Source organism: Rhipicephalus sanguineus, chromosome 2 (genome assembly GCF_013339695.2).
Source record: "Rhipicephalus sanguineus isolate Rsan-2018 chromosome 2, BIME_Rsan_1.4, whole genome shotgun sequence".
NCBI lineage: Eukaryota > Metazoa > Arthropoda > Arachnida > Ixodida > Ixodidae > Rhipicephalus > Rhipicephalus sanguineus.
Genome location: NC_051177.1, coordinates 63366555 through 63388271, shown reverse-complemented (window position 1 = coordinate 63388271; position 21717 = coordinate 63366555). Strand labels below are relative to the sequence as shown.

Below are 21717 nucleotides of genomic sequence, written 5' to 3'. Positions count from 1 at the left end.
ATTAGGTTAACCATTTAAGAAGCGCCTTGAGTAAAATACGTCTTGAGTAAAATATACCCGGAGGAGATTAAGCCAGAATGCAAATGGTGCCAGTCAGTGGCAACCTATGACCCAGGCCCGTAGCGAGGAGGGGGGGGGGGGGGGGCTGGGGGCCCGCCCCCTCCTTTGAAATTTTGATGACACAGGGTGTTTTATCGGAAATAAATAAGGAAAATAGGCGTTTTTCTCAAATAGTCAAGGCTTTCAGCAGGTGCCCCACCCCCCTCCCGAAAAAAAATCCTGGCTACGGGCCTGCTATGACCATATCATGTTGAACTGTAGCATGGAGCCGCCGCCGACGGATATTATGCGTGATCCCTCTCTCGAGCAGTGGGAGGCCGTGTTGGCCAGCTCAGATCCAGTCGTCCAGACAAGGGTCGTGGAGTGGGCCACACAGGTCGCCGTCAGCCTTGGGTTGACGGCCATCTAACACGGAACCATCCACACTTGCATTCTGATTAAACAAACGGTTTTTTTTTTTCATCCACCCATCTACTCCTCCAGCTACAAACATAAAGAAAACGCCTTCTGCGAATATGACCTTCAAGCTCAGCCAAGGTCAACGTCGGCCAAAGAGCTTCAGTGAAAACGCTAGTGCGGCTCGTTTCGCGAATACGAACAGCGGCTCAAGGAGGTCAGTCTTTCGTGCCACCACCTCCAGAGGCACTGGCTGCATCTAAGTTCACTGCGCGTTCGCACTGAGAGTGTAGACGGCGCCAAGCAGCGTCTGGATATTGTCTTGTAGTTCAACACGTTGGCTCCCTTGTCGCGGCGTGCAGTCGAAGCGTGTAGACTACTCGTCGTCCTTGCCTAAACCAAGGCATGCAATAACATTAAACCTCTGCAAACCAATGGTATCGACCTTTCCCAAAGCAAGCAAGACTAAGCTGTCACTCGACAAACTTGGTTGAAACGCCTTCAACCATGGCGATTTTTTTTTCGGTCCCGCGACTGCAGACACAAAACTATGAACTAATCAGATTCACTGGAACAGGACGTCAGCTTATTCTGCGAGGCGATGGCAGTGACAGCAGTCGCGAATTTGGTGTGGCGACGGGTACAGGTAGCATTAGCATGTCATCTTCAATCGCCCCTTGGTCGCCAGTAGCAAATGGTTTTCGACTGGAGTGCCATATAGTCGCATGCGTGAGTGAGCCTTAACGGCGCGTCTTTTGGGAAGTTTCAAAATAGATCACGTGATCAATGCGTGGTTAAATACATTACTTTCGTTGGGAACAATGATCTCTTATTTTATACATAACCTAGCATTTACGTTAACAAAACCTGATCTGCTGGCGGTCACCACTCGACAGTTAAGGTTCCACGTCTGATGCAAAAGAACGGCAAGCACTGACTTCGCCTTTGCTCGTGAGACGCTGCGAGAACTGCAGCAAATTTCTTTAAACCATCCTTGAGCTTAAGCGTGGAACATAAAAAAGAAGGGGGATGGGGATGGGGGACTTGATTTCTTTTACATTGTTCAGTACGAACATGCCGGATCCCAAGTGCTTTGTGTTAAGAGAAAAGGGAAAGAGTGGTGAGCTGCCCACAGGTATATATGTCTAATAAAATTAGACGATATCCGCAATGGTGTTTAGGAAAAAGAAAAAAGCTCACAGGGTCCCTTGCGCATTCGCCTAAGACGACTCGAAGGCGAATGCTATCTTCGTCTTTTAGATTCGAAGTATCTTATGGCGGAGTTCAATCCGGTGGTGGTGGTGGTGTGCGGCGTGACCACCCTTACTGCGCATGCGCATACCCTCTCCCCTCGCCCTCTCCCTCCCCTCTCCACGTCCTCTATCCACTTTCCCACATTCCCTCTCCACTTCCCCTCTCCCCTCCCCTTTTCCACTCTTCCTCTGAAACGCGGATTAGACATGTCGAAATTCTCTCCTGCACAACGCCGCGATGAGCACCAGCGCATGCGCGTCACCTCCCCCTCTCTCTCCTCTCCTACGCTACCTCCCTCTCGCACGCCTGCCGACTGCGTTCCCCGCTCGCCCTGTGAGAATTAACGGCCAGGCTAGAGGGAAGACAAGACGCGCGTAGCGTTCCTCTTCGCGTTCCACGACGCGAGGTCGGTAGCATTCCCAACGAACGCCAACGGAACGCGATCGTACAAGTGCTCCGGCTTCGCATCGCCTCATGGTCCCCTTTAGCGGGAAATTTTCCTCGATGTCGATGTATTCCTCCTCCACCGGGCCCCCACTGAAAGCATTATGCATCTAAAGTGGCTTCGCACTGCCTCCAGGGTCGAAGGCATTGCGGAAGCTTTCTGCACGTCACCTGGTTATGCACTGCCTCCGTGATCGGCCCTACCTTTGACCAAGCGAGGATGTCGTGTGTTGAAGTCATTATGTGACATCACGTTACGTGACGTCACGATGGTTTCCCAAATTTTTGTCGTCATGATAACGGCACCATATGAAGTCATTATGCTCATACGATGTCACCATGATCATGATGACGCCATATGGTGTCGTCATCACGTGATGTTGACTTTTTGCGTCACTCACGTTGACGCCGACGCCACGGGACGACAGTCGACGCCGATGGTCAATTTTCGCGTTTGATGAGGCATCTAAACCTTTCGCGTTGAAAGAGTTTACGAATTAAAGGGCTATATCCTCTGCTATGGGAGAGCGCTCAGCCGTCCCGAAAAACGCTTACGTGCTTGCAAAGAATGGGAGATATGAGTTTACTGCCATGGGAGAGCAGTAAAGCTATCCCTATAACACTTGGCCCACCTGTGGCTTCAGCAGTGTCTTTATGAAAAAAAAAAAGTCTCGGTGGACCCCGGCAAAAAACAATTTCGTGTTGGAAGGCGAACTTAAACCACCGTGTTCCCTAATTGCGTTTAGAACAAATTATTAATGATTTAGGGTGATATGCGCATCCTACCAAGGGACAGCAGTAAGCTGCCCCGGTAATTAGGGAGTACGCGGTGAAGTTTATTGCACACACACACCTGTAAAAACGGAGGCGTCGACTCAACTTGTGCCTGTGACGTCCGTCAACGTCGTTGCAAAGTATTGTATATAGACACAAGCCTCGGACAGCGCCTGGTTTTGTCCAGTGGCGCGGTGCGCCAAATTTGGTGGACAACGTACACACGCGAGCCGCGGTGGTGCTTCAAAGCGAAAACAGGTCTGGCAACGCATCCTTTATACTAATGAGCCGAAAACAATTGATCAGTCTTCATTTTTTTTAATTGTGCCGGTGATTTTTTAATTAAGAGATAATTACGTACGGAAAATAACTGCATTTCGTCATATCGGGCTAGCCTTATGCAGTACTGTTTTAATACAACCCGTAGAAACGGAATTGGGAGCCTCAGGCACGTTTGCCGAGCCGTCTGTAGCTATATAATTAGCTTTGTGACACACACAGACACACACACAAAAATTAACTTGGCCATATTTCCAATTTTTTAACGTGATTGAGCTACTAAACATTTTATTAAATTTACAGATTAGATTATCCCCATCCCCTTTTCCCCCCACATAGGCGCACAATATCTGTTGCATTTATTATTAAAATATAAAATTTTAAGTTCGACTTCACTTGAAAAACCTCAACTAAATATTATTATCTTTTAATCTTTTATATTTCTCAACGTGTATGCGTGTCTGACTAATGTTATTTCATGCTGCTGTACTTAATTTAGTATAGCTTTCGTTCATATTTTCATTCGCGTATCTCTTTTCTTTATCTGTTATTAGCGCTATTATTTCTCTAGTAGCTCCGCCGGCTTCGTGATCTATACACCAAACTGAGTGCAATTACCATTGCAACAAAGAAAACAGAGTCATCATATTCACCTCTTTTCTTTTTCTGCAGCTTATAACAATCTTTCTGCAAATGATTTTTTTTTCTGAATTTAAGAACTAAATCTATCTGCGCTTGGGGCACGAAAAGTCTTTCTTGTATTTGAAAACGTAGAACATCCCGTACTTTGAACCGCAAGTTAAAAACTTCCTTTTTTTTTTACAATCTAAACAGCTAGAACACGTGAAAGGAAATTTCTTATATTTAATGATGGCCGCCCGCTCACTGTGACCACAGTGCACGCGGAACTGCCTTCAACGTGCGTACGTTTATATATGAGCATAACGATGTACGGGGTTTTCCGGCTAAGTCTGACTAACCCTAATGAAAAGGAAAGCAAAAATTAGCGCGATAAACTGTTATCAGAGTCATACAATTTTGGGTCATCGGTCCATTTTCGCCAACAATGCCATGTCTGCGCATCAATGAATCCGCTGATAAGATAAAAATAACTGAGAAAACGAGTACAAACAACGCCCTGAGTAACGTTATCAGCCCACAATGGTGTATACTATTTCTTAGCGCACTATACAAGGTAATTCGACGTTGACACGATCGCGCGTCGCGCATCCGCCTTTGTCCGCGAAACTACGTGCGCCGCTTATCTATTTCTTTTTTCTTTTTCAATACCACACGCCGGGCTAGATGACTGACGTCATTCGATGCACACATAGATTAAAGGGGCACTGACCCGAAAATTTTAAGTTGTCGTTTTTTTGTGTTTTTGATTTGCGTCAAATGAAAAGCAGAGCCTAGAAAATGTTCTGATGACCGTGGGTGCACTCTGAAAAATGAATTACAACATGTCTTTAAAGGCTTAAAGGCAAGTTTCGCTTCCTACTGTACCATGACGTCACGACACGGTATGAGCTGTCGTCACGGGCTCGCGCAAGATATCGTGAATTTTCCACGGCCGCTCCGCTCCGAGGCTCCGTTGGTGACGCACAAGTGGCCATTTTGAATATTTTTCTACCTGACGTCACCACAGCTAGCCATACTGGTGCGTGAAGTCACTGGGTGTGTGCGTGTGTGTGTGTGTGTGTGTGTGTGTGTGTGCGTGCGTGCGTGCGTGCGTGCGTGTGCGTGCGTGTGCGTGTGTGTGTGTGTGTGTGTGTGTGTGTGTGTGTGCGTGCGTTCTCTCGCTGTTTTTTTCCGATAAGGAGGCAAAGTTAAGCAGTGACGTAGCGAGAAATTTTTCCGGGTGGAAGTGGTTCAACCAACCTTTATGTATGTGTGTGTGTTTGTATGTTGAAATTGAAAATTATGGGGGGGGGGGGGGGTGTTGTTAAGGGTTCGCGAAATGACCTGCTTCCAAACGCTAATGCAGTTAAGGATTAACCCACCAACTAGACGAAACATTTTTTTCGTTATAACGAAAAAAATGTTTGCTCAATAAAATCTTCTTTTTTTTCTCGCGATCTGAAAGTCGCGACCCTTATTCGCCTCCTCGTCTGAAAACTCAACAGCTGAGCTTGCTGTTTAAAGCGACACTAGAACCTAACGGACTGCGCGACCGATTACGCCGCGAAACACAATGGGCGCAAGGAAAATAAACAGCTACCTGACGTCGTGAGCAGGAAAAAAAATAAAATAAAAAATAAACAAAGGATCTGTCGTTTGGCTTCCTGCAAGCGATGCTCGGTGAGTGGCCTCTACTTTGGGTTTTAACTATTCTTCTCTGCAAAGGGGATTATTTTGGCTTTAGCAGCAAAATTTAGCGTTCTACAGGACATGACCACCGCAAACAATCTGTCTAGGCAGGTTGTGGGCTCAGGCCCCACCCATGGAAAGGTCGTTTTCTCGCCCACTTTAATTCGTTCAATTTATGCCGTAATTACAGCACTACAGTTAAAAACAATAAATGATGTCCCCGATGCTTTCCTTCGCTTAATTGTCTGCTGGTTTCATTTGGCTGAGTCTAACAAAGAAACGAGTCTCTGGAACTATTCCCCCCCCCCCTTTTTTTTTCTTTCTACAAAGACAGGACATTCGCTCTTTCTTGGCTCTTGCCCTCCATATTTTATCTTGTTGTTTTTTAAATTTATATCTACACTTTATCATGGCGAAGAAGAAAAAAAGAACCTTGCTTTTCTAGTGCCAAAATCGCGATATGATTGTGAGGCGCCGGCTGAGTTTCTATTTCCAAGTACATGGATGTGTTTTTTTTTTTAATTTCACTCCCAGCGAAATGTGGTCGCCGTCGCCGTACATATCGGACCTTTGTACTTAAGCTTATAGCAACGCAGCGCCTTAGTCTATAAACTATACCATGGCAGGTACGGAAGAAAAAAAGAAAAGAACGCTTGATGTGAGAACAATGTTTCTTTGGGAAAAACTGTACGATGGGCTACGTACACGTAAACGCGTATACACGCAATCGCACACGCCCAACACAAATACTCAAAACCGCATGCGCGCTCAAACACAAACACTCAATGCACGTACGCACACAGGGTACGGAGGGAGAATGAGCAACTGGATGTCCAGGAGGTCGGTTTGGGGGGCTGAGTCCCCCCCCCCTCCCAAATTTTTTACATTTTTATGTGTACATATATGTGCACACATACAAAAAGAAAATTCACAGCATATCCACGGGTGAATGATGAAGAGCTTGGGCGAAGCTCCTGAAGCAATCATGGTTACACCATGGAATCTTCAGTGGTTTCGCCCAGCAGTAATCAAAGCGATAGCCCAGTACATCATCAAAGACGTGACAAACAGTGTCTATATTTATACAAGAAATTTTATTATTCGTAAGTGGTAGCTAGACGTGGCTTCCGTTCCCCCTTCATTATAACGGCTTTATGGCCGGTGAAGTGATGGATCGGTGATGGGTCGTAGTGGGATGTTTGCAAAGACGAAGTAGTGGGCAGTTTTCAAAGGATCGGTGATGGGTCGTAGTGGGATGTTTGCAAAGACGAAGTAGTGGGAAGTTTACAAAGGTGGTTACGCCGGACAACGGAGACGTGACAAAGGTTAGACTAAGAGGAGCTTCGCCCTAAAATAGCCCAGCTTGCACTAAGTCGCTCAATTGAGGCTGCAGTCACAGCGGAGCCGCTGGGCACGTTTCATCTTCTCATGTTAACCATCTGTACAGAATGCTTGGGCGGTGATTGAGCGAGAGCCGGTTCATGATGATGATAATTTTCTATCTACGAGCACGGCAAACATTCGACCACAACAGCTTTGCTGGAACACATGCACGAACATACATAAAGGGGCATCGAAACCACCCCCCCTCCACCGTCCCGAAAGGAAAATTCATGCTATACGCCCTGCAGATGACAGAAAGGAAGGTGGGCTGAAGATCGACCAAAACAAATATCGGTTCTTGAGTTACAGCGTGTGCGTTTTGAATCCGTAAACAGGGGCTGGGTGCTCGAGACGACGTTTCGACAAGCGAACTTGCCTTCTTCAAGGCTGGAACTCGTTCCAGCCTTGAGGAAGACAAGTCCACTTGTCGAAACGTCGGCTCGAGCACCCACCCCCTGTTTACGGATTTTTTCATCGCAGTCTTTCATCTTCCCCTTCCTGCCGTTTTTTGAATGTGTGCGTGTGTGTGTGTTGGGGGGGAGGGAGAGGGCGTTCGTAAAACAAGGAGCAAAGAGAGAGAGAGAAAGAACATGCAAACAATCACTGCTGTTCAAAGTACAGGATGCCACTGGTGGTTAGTAAGTACTAGAGTCGTTAATGCAGATCGTGTTGTTCGTAAGAACTGCCATAACGAAATTGTATAGACATTTGATGCGATGACATATGGCTTATAAGGTTACTAAGACAGTATCAGATGGCGCCTTTTGACAATTGTCTGCACAGCGTAACGTCCCGCATTTCGTATTGATTCATCAAGGCGATGGACTGGGCTAATTGGCACATGTTGAATTGGATAAAAACCAGCGGGAAACACGCACCACAGATAAGTAATACGACGGGACAATCTGGCCCAAGTCACCCAACTTTGTTATGATTTTTTCTTTGAGTAATTGCTAGAGTTTTTACGAGCCAAAACCAGGATATGAGTATGAGGAATTTTTTTTGTGCGTGTGTTCGCCCTGGTGACTCGCAATCCCCTTTCCTTCTCGCGAAACAATAAAGACTTCTTTATTATTTTTTTTTACTTGGCACTGCTCGCAAAAAACGACAATACAGAAGTACTGACGATAGATTGTGAAATCTATAGACAACATTGGGCGTTGTGCTGCTCTGTGTTCGGTACAGTCGACCATGTATCATATGCAGGAAAATGACAAGGGAACGCCGTCATGCTTAAGTATACGGGTGTCTTGGTTGCCCTATCACGACCGCTCAACGATTGAGCGGCCTTAGATATACATATGCAAGTTTCTTTATGAATCGCATACAATGACTCATACGTCCGCCCCAGTTGAGAGAAAAACTATGGCGTCCGCGCCATGCGGGGATTCCCTGCTGCCCTTAACGACCAATCATCGAAGCTCCCAGTGTTTCTGGCTTCTTAATAACAAAGCAATCAATCGAGATTAATCATCTAACTGCTTGTATGTTAAATTCATCGCGACAGTCTACATACAACGTTTGTGCAGCACAATTGAAATTATCGCTCTTTGAGGCGCGTTTCTTTCTTTCTTTCTTTCTTTCTTTCTTTCTTTCTTTCTTTCTTTCTTTCTTTCTTTCTTTCTTTCTTTCTTTCTTTCTTTCTTTCTTTCTTTCTTTCTTTCTTTCTTTCTTTCTTTCTTTCTTAGTTTTAAAGAAGGCTCATTCGGCGCTCCAGCGGCGGGTTATAAATCTTGGTGCACTTTCTCTTGATGTGATTTTGTTTGTATGATTGCCGCAACTGCCAAGTGCGGCCGTATAGAGCGCCATGGCCATGAATGTTCAGTTGATGATTACATTCGCTGAGTAACAAAGATAATCCGTCGCAAACAACGTGCGACGGATTAGCGTTGCTCGTCGCTTAACGACGCCGAACCGTCGTGCAGGAAAACGTATTAGAAATGATAAAAACACAGCTTTGATCGCAATCATGCTATACATCGCAAAAAGCGCGGCGCTAAGTTCTTGGAAAATTCTGTCCCGACCCGCCGACCCGCAACGGTAGTCTAGTCATTATGATGCTCGGCTGCTGAGCCGAAGATCGCGGGATCGCATCCCGGCCGCGACGGCCGCATTTTCGGTGGAGCCGAAAGTGCTTGAGGCCCGTGTACTTAGATTTAGGTGCACGTTAAAGAACCCCAGGTGGTCGAAATTTCCGGACCCCTCCACTACAGCGTCCCTCATAATATTACCGCGGTCTTGGGACGTAAAAACCCAACAACAATCATTATTTATTACTGTCATGATGCGACATGCATAGGCAAGTTTATTCAACAAATACACATGTAAAGGCAACAGACGCTTATGCGCTGGATGCTTAAAAAAAACTTTCGTTGGAATATCATAAAAAACCGCTACACATAAAGTGGACCATGGTTTTCTAAAACATGACGCCTTTATATATATATATATATATATATATATATATATATATATATATATATATATATATATATATATATATATATATATATATATATATATATATCAAGGGTCCCTTATGACTACTCGATGGTAGTCCCCATCCACCTCCCTTTCGAAAGCTTTCTGCCGCTAACGTGGTTTTGCACTGCCTCCAGGATCGGAGACATTTGCGGCTTTGTGCACCTCACCTGCTTTTGTAGTGCCTCCGTGATCGGCGCACCTTTGGCCAAGCGACGATGTCACGTGAAAACGTCATAACGTGACGTCATGATGTCACAAATTTTGCCATCATCACGTGAAGGTGATTTTGTAGATCACTCGTGTTCACGCCGACGCCGCGGGAAGCCGACGACGACGGTCAATTTTCGCGTTTGAGGAGGCTTCTATTAAGGCTGTCGCCTTAATAGACGAGAAAAACAGGAGCTGGGTGGGATGGCATGGTCAGTTACTATCTGAGAATATATATGAGCTCCACCGACAAAACAACGGTGCGCTTGTCTATCACCTCTCTCGAAGAGAGTCGTGCCAGCTGGTTTCCGTTCTAAGCGCAACTACTTTCTCTCTGTTAATGTAAATGCTAGGCATATTAGAAAATAAAAGTTGGGATTTTATGATTAAAATATTACATTTGCCTGACGCTGAAATCAGAATCGGGACATGTGATGCGCATGTATGGGCGTCGGCAGGGAAGGAGGAAGGGACAAGTGGAAAGCCAGGGAGCTTGCCCAGTTCTTAGACCGGCTGGCTACCCTGTGCGGGGCAATGGGGTAAGGGGGATAAAAATGATAGATAGATAGATAGATAGATAGATAGATAGATAGATAGAAGATAGATAGATAGATAGATAGATAGATAGATAGATAGATAGATAGATAGATAGATAGATAGATAGATAGATAGATAGATAGATAGATAGATAGATAGATAGATAGATAGATAGATAGATAGATAGATAGAAACAAAAGGAGAGCAGGAAAAGGAAAAGGGAGGTGTAAAAGGGGCACTTGCCCCTCTCAAGCCACACCAGCCGTTGCCCTCCACCCAAGCTACACGAGCACTCCCCCCTCCCCCAGACAAAATCCTTCCGACACTCATGTACACACCTGTCACCGTGTGTGTGGTGTGTGTGTGTGTGTGTGTGTGTGTGTGTGTGTGTGTGTGTGTGTGTGTGTGCGTGTGCGTGCGTGCGTGCGGTGCTGTGCGTGCGGCGTGTGCGTGTGTGTGTGTGTGTGTGTGTGTGTGTGTGTGTGTGTGTGTGTGTGTGTGTGTGTGTGTGTGTGTGTGTGTGTGTGTGTGTGTGTGTCCCTCTGCCCGTTGTCGTCGTCGCGCCTTACATTTAAAATTATGGGGAATTCAAGTTTTCAGTCTCAAACCAGTGAAAAGACGCAACCATAAGTGTCTGTGTCGTAAAATTCGACTATCTTCAGGCCGCCGGAGTGCACTACGTCACAAAAATAAGCGAACCTTATTGGTTAGCGCATGTAAGCAAATCCTTTTACTGTGGCACGGCGATGGTTGTGGGTGGTGCTTATATTTATGTTGTGAGGTTGTAAGAGACTACGTTTTTTTTTTTTTTTTTTTCTAAGGCGAAAGCATTTGGTGCCTGTGTTGGCGGTGATCTTGCGACGACCTTGCGCGATGGAGAGAGAAAAACCATGCCTTCCTGAAAAATCCTCGGCGTTGATCCGAGGAAAAAAAATAAGCAGGGTTTGAACCCGAATCTAACATAGGCATCCTGCGTGTCAGTCGAGTGTCCTAGCATAGAGCCACGCCAGTGCTTGAAACTGTTTTGGAAAAACATCATACAGGCGTCGTGTCGGCGTAGGAGTCGCGTTAACAGACGCATCATTGCGTGGCAGAAGAGTACAGAATCGCATCAGGCGTCACACAATGTGCATTGCGTCATGAGTGAGTGCTGTCAAGCTTCCCACCCATTACAAAGGGCTCGGTCATCATTAATCATCACATCATCACCCACAGCATCATCAAACGTGAGCGTATTGCCTTGCAGACGCGCAGTGGGCACTTCATTAAAGTCTGCACTCCTTTGAAAAAGACATACAAAGACAAAAAAAAAGAGAAAAAAAAACTCGGGTGAGGCGTTCAAAGGGTCGATTTAATGCCAAACGTGTACTTGCTCGTTGCGGTTCGTTTGTGCTACGTGAGTGCAGGCGGGCTTTCGCCTTCTTGTGTTACGAGAGTGTAACGGCTGCCCAATTTTCGTTTTAAGGCGAAAGCCTTACATGCCTCATCAAACGCGAAAATTGGCCGGCGTCCCGCGTCGGCGTGCCCAGTCGGTGGCGTCAACACGAGTGATGCAAAAAAAAAATCATCACCACGTGATGACGTCATCATGACGTCACAGATCGCAAAAATTTGGGTCGTCACTGTGATGCCACAAACGTGACGTCACCATCCCATGACATCATTGCTTGGTCAAAGGTGGACCGATTCCGGAGGGAGTGCAAAACAATGTGAGATGCAGAAAGCTTACCCTGCCTCCGATCCTGGAGGCATTGCAAAACCGCGTTAGTGGCACAAAACTTTCGGGGGGGGGGGGGTGCGCGTGGCGCGTGGCTTGGCTCCTAGGCTGGAACGCCGTTTGCAATAAACCTGTGTCCACGTAACTCAGCCTCCTGCCTTCTCGCTCGTCCCTGACGACTTCAGCATAGACTTAGAATAAAAAGAGGAAGATGGCTTTCGCCTTCGGGTCTATTTCTTCAGTGCTACAATGTCAGAAAGTCGAATTTTTTGGTGCACGCATTGCGAAAGACCAACCAACCAACCAACCAACCAACCAACCAACCAACCAACCAACCAACCAACAACCAACCAACCAACCAACCAAACAACCAACCAACAAGCAAACAAGCAAACAAGCAAGCAAACGGGTGCGCAAGTGCCTCAAAAAGGTGTCGAGAATATTATGCTCGAGTGGGTTCAGTTTGAAGATAACAATGTTGACGACTTAGAGCACTGCGCGCTCTACTATTGATGCTTGCACGTAACGTCATGGACACAGGTTCTGAACGTACTAGTACTCCGACATGGCGGCTTGGATGACGTCAGGGAAGGTAATCATGTGGCGGTTAACCATGATTCAGTGCGATAATGACACCGCTTGAGCGTCTGTGGCCTATGTGCCCCTATAACGAAAGAACCTGCACGCAAGTTACTGTATAACATTAAACGTGACACCATAAAGTGTGCGTACCGTCATGTTGGTACTCCAACATGGCGGCTTCAGTGACGTCAGCGCAAGTCATCTTTAGGACAGCGATGAAGAAACCAGCAGCATTAAGAAGAAATGAAGACGATGTAGATGTGCTCTACTATATGGGAGAGCGGTATGCAGCTCTGGTGCCAATATGCTGTTAAATGCGAAGCATTTCTTAGCGAACCTCTGGCACTTTGGCCGTTTCTATCTACGTATCTATCTATCTATCTATCTATCTAGCCGCCTACGTCAGGGCGCTCTCCTGGTCGTCTCCATCACTTGTGACATACCAAAATTTGCATAGCAGGGGATCAGAGTGTGACGAACACGATTCACTGGTCATGAAATGAATAACGCAAAGTACCTGCCACGTACGTCATGAAACCCTTTCTCTCAGTCACGTGTGGCACATACCCGTAAACCAAAGTTAATGTTATGCGGGTATGTGCCACAGGTGATAATGTCACAACCAACACAGTAACTGCGAACACACACATTGACACGCAAGGAAAGTGATAATAATAATAATTCTTAAGTTTTTATGTCCGAAAACCATCGGGTATTCTTCAACGTGTACCGAGATCGCACAGAACACGGGCACCTAGCATTTTGCCTCCGTGGAATTGTGAACGCCGCGGCCGGGATCGAACCTGCGACCTTCGGGTCAGCAGCCGAGCACCTTGACCGCTACACCACCGCGGCGGACGCAAGAAAAGTGAGGAAACTGTAGACACAGCTCCCTGGAAGACGCTCAACTGCCATCCAATCGTCCGCGTGGTCCGCAACGTGGACCACTTGGATTACGCAAAAACTGGCGTCAATGCTTCGTACAATAAATCTGCTGAGAGAACCAGGCCTCTCATCATTACCGGTGACTTCAACATTGATTTATCAAGACCCAACAACGCTTGGTCCTTATACTGCGTGAAAGACGGATTGGACCTGGAGAGGGCATCAAAAGACATCGTTGCCACGTCCACGACAGGAGGCATCATAGATCATTTCATCTTAGGAGGCATCCAGGATTTCCACCAGCTGCATTATACTTCGCACTTCGCTACACTTAGACTCCTCATAACCGCGATCACGAACGGATCCGATTAACAAGTCCGGTCCAGCTGCTGGTGCTCACTGATCACGATGATGATGCCCTTGTTCAAGAACTGTCAAGAACCCCTCTACATATACACACGGGTAGTGAAACGTGCGCGCGTTCTCTGTCATAACGGACAAGTATAAGCATAACAACTGTAATTGTGACGGTAACATACGTGCATTGCGCCTGCGCGTGCCGCTCGGCTGTGTATATATCTAGGGAAACTTTCCTGAATGAAGTTAGTTGGGAGTAAGGCCTGTCCTGTGCATCTGTCTTCCTTCTTTGTCGTGTCCGGATTCGCGTTATCGAGTATTGAAGAATATAAGCACTACATATCAGCTTACCGCGTCTGGTGTTGGTAACACCCATGTTGCTGTTGCCATCATTACGCAACTGTAAACAACTGGTTATATATTAGATATGCGACTCTTCAACATATGAGTGTGCGTATACCACTTCCATATTTCTGTAGCGCCATTTCGTAACGTTTCGCTCAATGTGAAAAATTACGCCACAGTCACCATCCCACGCATGCTTCGCATAACATCGATTCCCCACGGTAAGTGGGATCTGCCAATTTTTTTCTATCAAGATCCTCGAAACATCGATCATTTTTTACTTGTTCTCGTTTCACTAGCCATAGCAAAAAGCATCCCGAAATTTTATTCAGAAACATAAGAATTACTCTTAATTGTAAAAATATTCTTTCCCTTGTCGCATCTTCTCTGGGCTACAACAGGAATGTCTGCTAGCCATATTCTTGGTGACTCAAGAATTCCTTGTTAATTTATTCCCAATCAAAATTCCTCTCAGTTCGTTGATCGTATGTCATATAATAATATTGTACCTTACCTTTATTGTATATAAATTAGTCATTCTTCTATTTTAAATACGAAGCATTTCTCAGCGGACCTTAGCCACTTTGAGCGTTTCTACATATCTATCTATCTATCTATCTATCTATCTATCTATCTATCTAGCCGCCTACGTCTGGGTGCTCTCATGATCGACTCCTTAACTTGATGTGGACCAAAATTGGCATTGGAGAGTAAGAGGATCTGACAAATACGACTGTCGCGTCGTGACATGGACAACGTAAAAAATCCTGTCGCGTACGTCGTCAACACCTTATCTCCAGACACGTGTGGCACATACCCTTTTACCACGGGCCGCGGTAGACGGGTATGCTCCACAAGTGATTGACAGTTCATATCTGCCCAGGAACGGCGAGGACAGACATTCATAATTTAAATGCGGAAGCATTAATAAAAACCGACATCGGCAGCGATGACCCGACGATTGCAAAGAATAAAGAATAGTATCCCAGCAGGAATTGAACCCAACAATTCTGCTTGGCAGTCAGGTATTCTACCACAGAGCCATGCCAGGACTAGAAACTGGTTTGGAAAAGCAGCCTATGCAGGCGTAATGACGGTGCAACGTCAACTGTGGTTGTGGTGCGCGCTATCTAATTTTATAACAGAGCAATGAGCATTACATATGTACTCCTATGATACAGGTGTCATGCCGGGTTAATGTCAATTGTGGTTCCATTGTTGGCTCCGCTTTTATAGGAGTCTAATAAACATTACATTTGTGTTTCTATGATTCAGCAAGCTATATCGAAGCGTTGCTCGAAACCGGAGGAATATGCTAACGAAAATTACGTATGATATTCACATAATCACAACATAAAATCCATTTCGTTTCGATAATACTCACGGCTGTGCTCTAAAGTGATTGTTAACGTTACGTCAGACCATAGGTTACCCTTTAAACGCCAGTGTTAACGGCGTGCCTGGTAAGCTCACGATGTGCACACAAGTACTCCACTTGCAAAAACACGCCGATCCACCTCGTAACGCTTGGCTCAAAGCCATAAATACAGCATATAAGTACTCGCTGACTGCTTCGCATGACACCGATTCCCACATGGCGTGCAATCTGCCGAATTTTTAGTTTGTACCCCAGGCGACCAATTTAGCACTAATCCTAAAGTCTCGAATTCAAAATGTTCCCCTTATAATAACGGACGGTTTCATGCTCGATGCACCGTATTGGGGTAGAACGGTTTCGAGCACTGTATCAATTGAACGCGACAATGCGAAAACACCTGCCGAAATGCTCTGTACTATCATTGCGACTGTTGCTGTTGCGACCGCCAAGGAGCGTACTGCATGCTTCCGACTCCAAAGAACCTCAGCAGTGGATAAGCTAATTTTTGTGCTGGGACATACTAAATACATTTTGTTATTGGGAAAGTTCAAATCACATATGTAGTTACGGGACCCACGCTTCGCCAGCGTAGGCCTGTTAATCTAATGTCTTACAAAAATGCGAAAAATCCAAGTTTCTGCTCAAAAATGTACGAAAGTCATAGCACTCAAAAGTTTCTGACATGAGTGCGCTTACTATGAGCTTTGTTTATGACGTTGCCATGTGCGCCCACTCCGCTTCCTTGGAATCTTTTCAATAAACTTCAGTTGTAAGTGAGCCGTCTACCTGTCCACAACTTTTCTTTGCTTTCTTTCGCTCAGCGATTTCACAACGATGCACCAACTGTCCCAACGTTCAACGCTTAGACGTTCTCAGTTATTTCATCGCACCTTACGTGATGTTGCGATATATGTCCGGCATCGGCCCACCTTTGACCAAGCGGCGATGTCGTACGATGCGTTATCAGACTATATACGTCCCGACAAGGCGTCATTGGTGACGTCACTAACATTGACGATTTTGTGACGTAATTGATGACGTCATGTGTGATTGAGGTCATGTGACTGCTGGTACATTTCATGTTGACGACTGTCGCCGTATTTTTTCGACTCATGAGACACGTAAGGCTTGCCCCTTAATAAAATATTTTGCTTTTCCTCCTCTTTTCGTAAAAGAAAGTCACATATGTCCCTTATGCATTCGTCTAAGATGATTCGAAGACGAAAGCAATCCTATTCTTCTGTTGCTTCTCAGTTCATTGTAATAATCACCCCGCCCCCCTCCCACCCCTTCCCCTGAAGACTTTCTGCACCTCGCTGGGTTTTGCAGTGTTTCCGGGATATGCCCACCTTTGACCAAGCGACAAATGGCATGCGATGACGTCATGCGACGTCATGTTATGTGGGCTAGACAGAAATATTTTTCGGTGGGGAGGGGGGGCATCTACTTGGTGGGGCCGGGCAGGCAGATGTGGTCGAATGTCATTTTGTGCTCTGTATGCCATAGCAAATAATAATAATAATAATAATAATAATAATAATAATAATAATAATAATAATAATAATAATAATAATAATAATAATAATAATAATAATAATAATAATAATAATAATAAAAATTCGGAGGGGGGGGAGGGCACGGGCCCGGTGTGTCACCCCCATGGCTATGCCACTGCGTCATAGTAACGCCATGACGACGTCACGAATACTGGAGACCTGTGACGATATCACATGATGGCGATTTTTTGAATCACTTCGTGTTGCCGCCGACGGTCACATTTCGCGCTTGATGAGTCATCTGAGGCTTCCTCCTTAATGAATGGGCGTGCGGAACGCAGAATGCAAGCTGCAACAAAGCGGAGCGAACGCGGTGACACACCCTGCTTCTCTTCCGCTGATTACCGTGATTACCGAGTAACATTTTGAAATCCTGCCCCGAATTATTGATCTTGCCTTGAGAGAAAACATATTCGCTCCGTATAACGACTGCGGCATGAAGTCTCGCGAGCGTCGGTACATGCATAGGCGTGCGCAGGGTTCCCATTCAGGGGGGGGGGGGGGCGACGAAGCATCATCCCCCCCCTCCCTATTAAGTCAATGTATGGGGCAGACTTGCGCCCCCTCTTCTTAGGGGACTAGGGGGGCGCCCCCCCCCCCCCACCCCGCCCCCCTGTGCGCACGCCTATGGGTACATGCATTCCCGCGTTTTGCTTTCACTCGGTCGAGCGAACGAGCTAAATAAAATAGAGCGCTGGCAAACCTTAATTTACATATCTGGATAACGTCGTTGCTTCTCGCTTCACGTAACGATTACCTCTTGGCTTTGGTCAAATGGATAGATGAATAAACAGAGAAAGGGGTTTTGAGTAATAATTAAGAAACGTGTGCGCGATCTCTCGAAAAGCAGCTCGTCATGCGGAACTATTCAGAGGGATATATCGACATGTATCCACTACATAAATGCTTACAAACAACATAACATTACAAAGAAACACTTGCTGTTGGTTCGTTTAGCTGACAAAGTGAAGTTGCGAAAAAATTAGCACAGGTGGCATCGACAAAGACGCGAGCACCTCCCGAATGCGCCTTAAGTAATATTTTACAAAATAACCAAATGAATACAACAAACAATTAAGCCGATGAATTGCGTGTAGGGTTCCTTTGGTTGAGTCTTACGAAGAAACGAGCACCTGGAAAAAAATTCGCCTTTGGGTGACGCTGAGTTTACTCGCGTCTATCGTGGACCGAATAAAGTTGTTTCACTCACTCACTCACTTCTCTTCTTTTGTTATTTTAGAAAATAACACTTAAACACGAACTCCTTACATCTGAGGGTTATGCCTGTCTCCGCCGTCACTTCTGTACTCTGCATGGCTCTACTTAAAAAAAAAAGAAACGAAAACAAATTCAGAAGCGGTTGGAAACAAAGCCCGTCACTCTGGAATATTAATGTTATAGCTTCCAGTTCTTCCAAGCCGCTGTTGAAACAGGCTATTGTGAGGATGACTAACGTAAGAGGAACGAAAAAAAAAAAAAAGTCCGTGTTTAACGTCAACGTAGGAACAGCACGAAAAGAAACTTGACGCAGACTGACGTTGCATTCTTCTCAGCCGCAGCGTTCGCGCTGTGCTACCCTGCCTCAACGAAAATGTTGACTCTGAAAGTCCCAAAGCAACACCTGTAGGGCTATCACAATATGCTTTAAGTGGCAAGGCTCCTGACTCGAGTTCACAAGTTCTTTATTGCATGAAGGGCTATACATTGGTTGTTATATAAATGTGGGGCCCCGTAAGTCTCGCAGGAGTTGTAAAAGGGGCCCTTGTGCTATATGGTGTTACATATATAGATATTAGCGCGTGAGAAAAAGAAAAAAAAAATGTGACGGCACAATATCTATTTTGTGTTTAATGAATGAGTGATGCAAGCATGAATAAGTGAAGGTCAGTTTTATAAGGGACAAAGGACTGCAGTGTAATGAGATCAGTCGGTAATGTATTCGAAAGCTTTGATTCAGCATGTTAAAAAGAAAATAGCCAAGTGGATGAAATTTAGACCAAAGCGGTTTCTTCGAAGTTCACCTAAACCTGCGCTAGAGTTTCCGAGAGAGCGCGAGAGTTTCCGGATGATGAGTCATAATTTAAGCGAGGTTACACTTCACAAGCAACCCTAATGCTTTCTTTATTCAATATTTGTCGCGTGGTTGAAACTGAACTTCCGTGCTTCGTTATTCGGTGAAGACACTTTTCTCCTAAACGTTGTCTGGTTACAGTGTCTGCCGGGACAAATGGTGAATACTACTCAGCAAAGGTGTTGTGTCTCGGTGTCAGAACGTCCCCCGAAATTTCTAGAGCTCTGCATGCCTCCTCAAACCCTCCTTTCGGGAAAATAAATGTTCTACTAACCAAGTCCGCGGAGTCCTGTGTACACTTGTATTTGCATGTAGATATTCCAGTGAACGAAACGACTAACCTTGCCCCTTTATTGAAGCAGGAAAATGACTAGGATATTGTTCTGGTGCAGGCTGTCTTTCTTTTTATTATGATTATTATTTTACCGGCGGCGTACAACGCCCCCCCCCGGAAAATATCTCTGGCTGCAAAGCTGCCGTCGATCAATTTTTCACCCACAATGTTTCGTTCCTCAATTCGTATCTCTCGGGCGGTCGTGAAAGTGACAAGTGAAGCTGCGTACTTTTCATTACGACCTAAGAGACGAACGCGGTTTTCGGGGCCGTATATTAAAATTCAGGAGAAGCAGAAGAAGAAAAAAAAAAGGACACTCGATTTCAATATTTTTTTTAAAGATCACAGCACTGATTCGCAGTACGGTCGATCATCGATCAAATGCATGGACCTCGGGACCTGCAATATGGTGTTGGTAACGAAATGTAATGATAATAATAATCCTTATGATAATCTCAATTAAACCGCGGAATTATTCGTCTCATGTTAAACGCGCTGTTTTTATGACATCGGCTTAATGACCTCTTTTTATTTTTCACCAATAACGTAATTTCGATGGAATGTGTGATTCGCTAGACAACCTTCGCTCTGTCGTTTTGTTATGACGAATTTTTCTTGTATTTTTTAAGCACTATCATTGTATTCTTTGTATACATAGGTTGACACCTTCCATTTCTAGGGCGTTAATTTTTGTACCTACTACTATACATATTTCGTTCTTGCTGCTTAGTAGCATTGCTGTTTTTTTTTTTTTTAATTCTTTAAGATTATGAAAGTGAAACCTCTTAACTAAAAATGTACGAATTTAGGTGTACGCACAGAAATTCAAATAAGGGAGCTTCAAACCTCACGTCATTTATTCAGTATGAGTGAGACCAAAGTCTCGGGAAATTGCTTGGCTAACCTGAACCTCATCTCCTCCTTAAAGAAAATTCTCAACTTGGGGGCTTGTTCCATTGTTGTAGAGAAGTGACTTGACACACTTGACAGAAAGTTATGCGACACTCCATGCAGGTGTGTCAATACGAGAGCACGAAAAAAAAAAAAAAAAGAATGGACGGGTGTTTTGAGTAACATAGATCTCCGCTTCCATTACGTTGGGTACTGCCTAAGTAATCCATCTCTCTGGAGCAGACAAAGGGTAGACTTCGCGCTCCTAAAATATATTGTCCACGACACCTGGCATGGGGTGCGTCACATTTCTGTCGTCGCAGGAGTTTAAGCTACCGAAACATCGCGTAGCGAGGACGACCCGACATCGGAATGAGAAAATAAAAGTACGTAAACACGACGACTGCAGGCGGCGAGCGCGCAAGCTTCCTTCCTACCACCCTGCCGGCGCGCTTAAAATAGTAGCGACCGCCACACTGACGCGTCGGTTTCAGATTTCGTCTCTTCTTTGCTGCCCCGTAGTCGGGCTTGAAATTACATTCGCAGTCTTTTGCAATACCGCGCGCGCGCCTTCTGAAAGCACAGCCTGACTCTTGTTTTTACGCTGATTCCATATCGAACGGAGATTACAATGCGCCGAGCGAGCGCGGCACTTGAGCTAGCGATTTTAACGACCGGTCCGCCATGGCGGACCCGACGCGTAATGGCGGTTGGCAAAGAGCGCGCAGCCGCCCGCCCGCTCGCTACGGTTGAGGCAACAACGCCGCGAAGGACACAGACGCTATCGCAAACTGGCTCCGGCCGGCCCAAAGGTCGTCGGCGTTTCCCAGTCGCTCGGGCTTCGCAACGCAGCTGGCCCAGCCTTTTGCGAAGCGGCGCACCCCACGCCCTACAAAGGAAGCAAATCAAGCAACAACGCAAAGAGAAGAGACACACAGGACAAGCCGCGTCAGTTGTTCACGTGACTAGTCACGTGATGCTGTTTGTCGCCTTGCGCCCTCTACTAACGGACCCCGACACTACGCCGCCGCAGCGCTTCAATGAGAAGAAAATGAAACCTCGTTTAAAACCGCCGAAATAAAGTTTATCGAATATCTTTGATCTTGCACAACGAACGTTTATTCTCAGAAAATGTCGAGGGTCCGCAGCAAGCTCTCAATCAGCTTTAAAGACGACCGGGACTACTTTCTCGCGCGGAGGTAGCCCGGTGCGCGTCGTCTGTTTTGAAACGGCAGAATCGGCGGGAAAACACCAGGACGCCATTTTGGATGTGAAAAAGTACGCGGCCCGATTTTCTCAGCGGTGCCGAGGACCGCTTTCCGGATGAATCCGTGGCCCGATACCGGCTTACCGGACCACATCTGATCGCCGGAGTGACCAGGGACCACCGTGGTACGCCAATAATCGAGGTGAGCGCGCCGTGGCGCCTCCAATTTGCTTCATTTCTCGAAGTCCAGTCGCCCCAGCGGCCAA

General features: G+C 45.9%; 2 protein-coding genes across 3 annotated transcripts in view; one reads left to right on the top strand and one right to left on the bottom strand.

Annotated features, from left to right (window-relative positions):
• The window catches only part of LOC119383109 (pyrroline-5-carboxylate reductase 3), a 600945-nt gene that overhangs the window by 529629 nt on the left and 49599 nt on the right, over positions 1 to 21717 (bottom strand). The gene's annotated exons all lie outside the window — the stretch shown is intronic.
• Positions 21455 to 21717, top strand: part of LOC119383110 (double-strand-break repair protein rad21 homolog A) — a 37422-nt gene continuing 37159 nt past the window's right edge. For both annotated transcript variants that reach the window (XM_037651111.2, XM_037651110.2), the window contains exon 1: positions 21455 to 21653. The gene's annotated coding sequence lies outside the window, so the exon portion shown is untranslated. The remainder of the gene's footprint in view (positions 21654 to 21717) is intronic.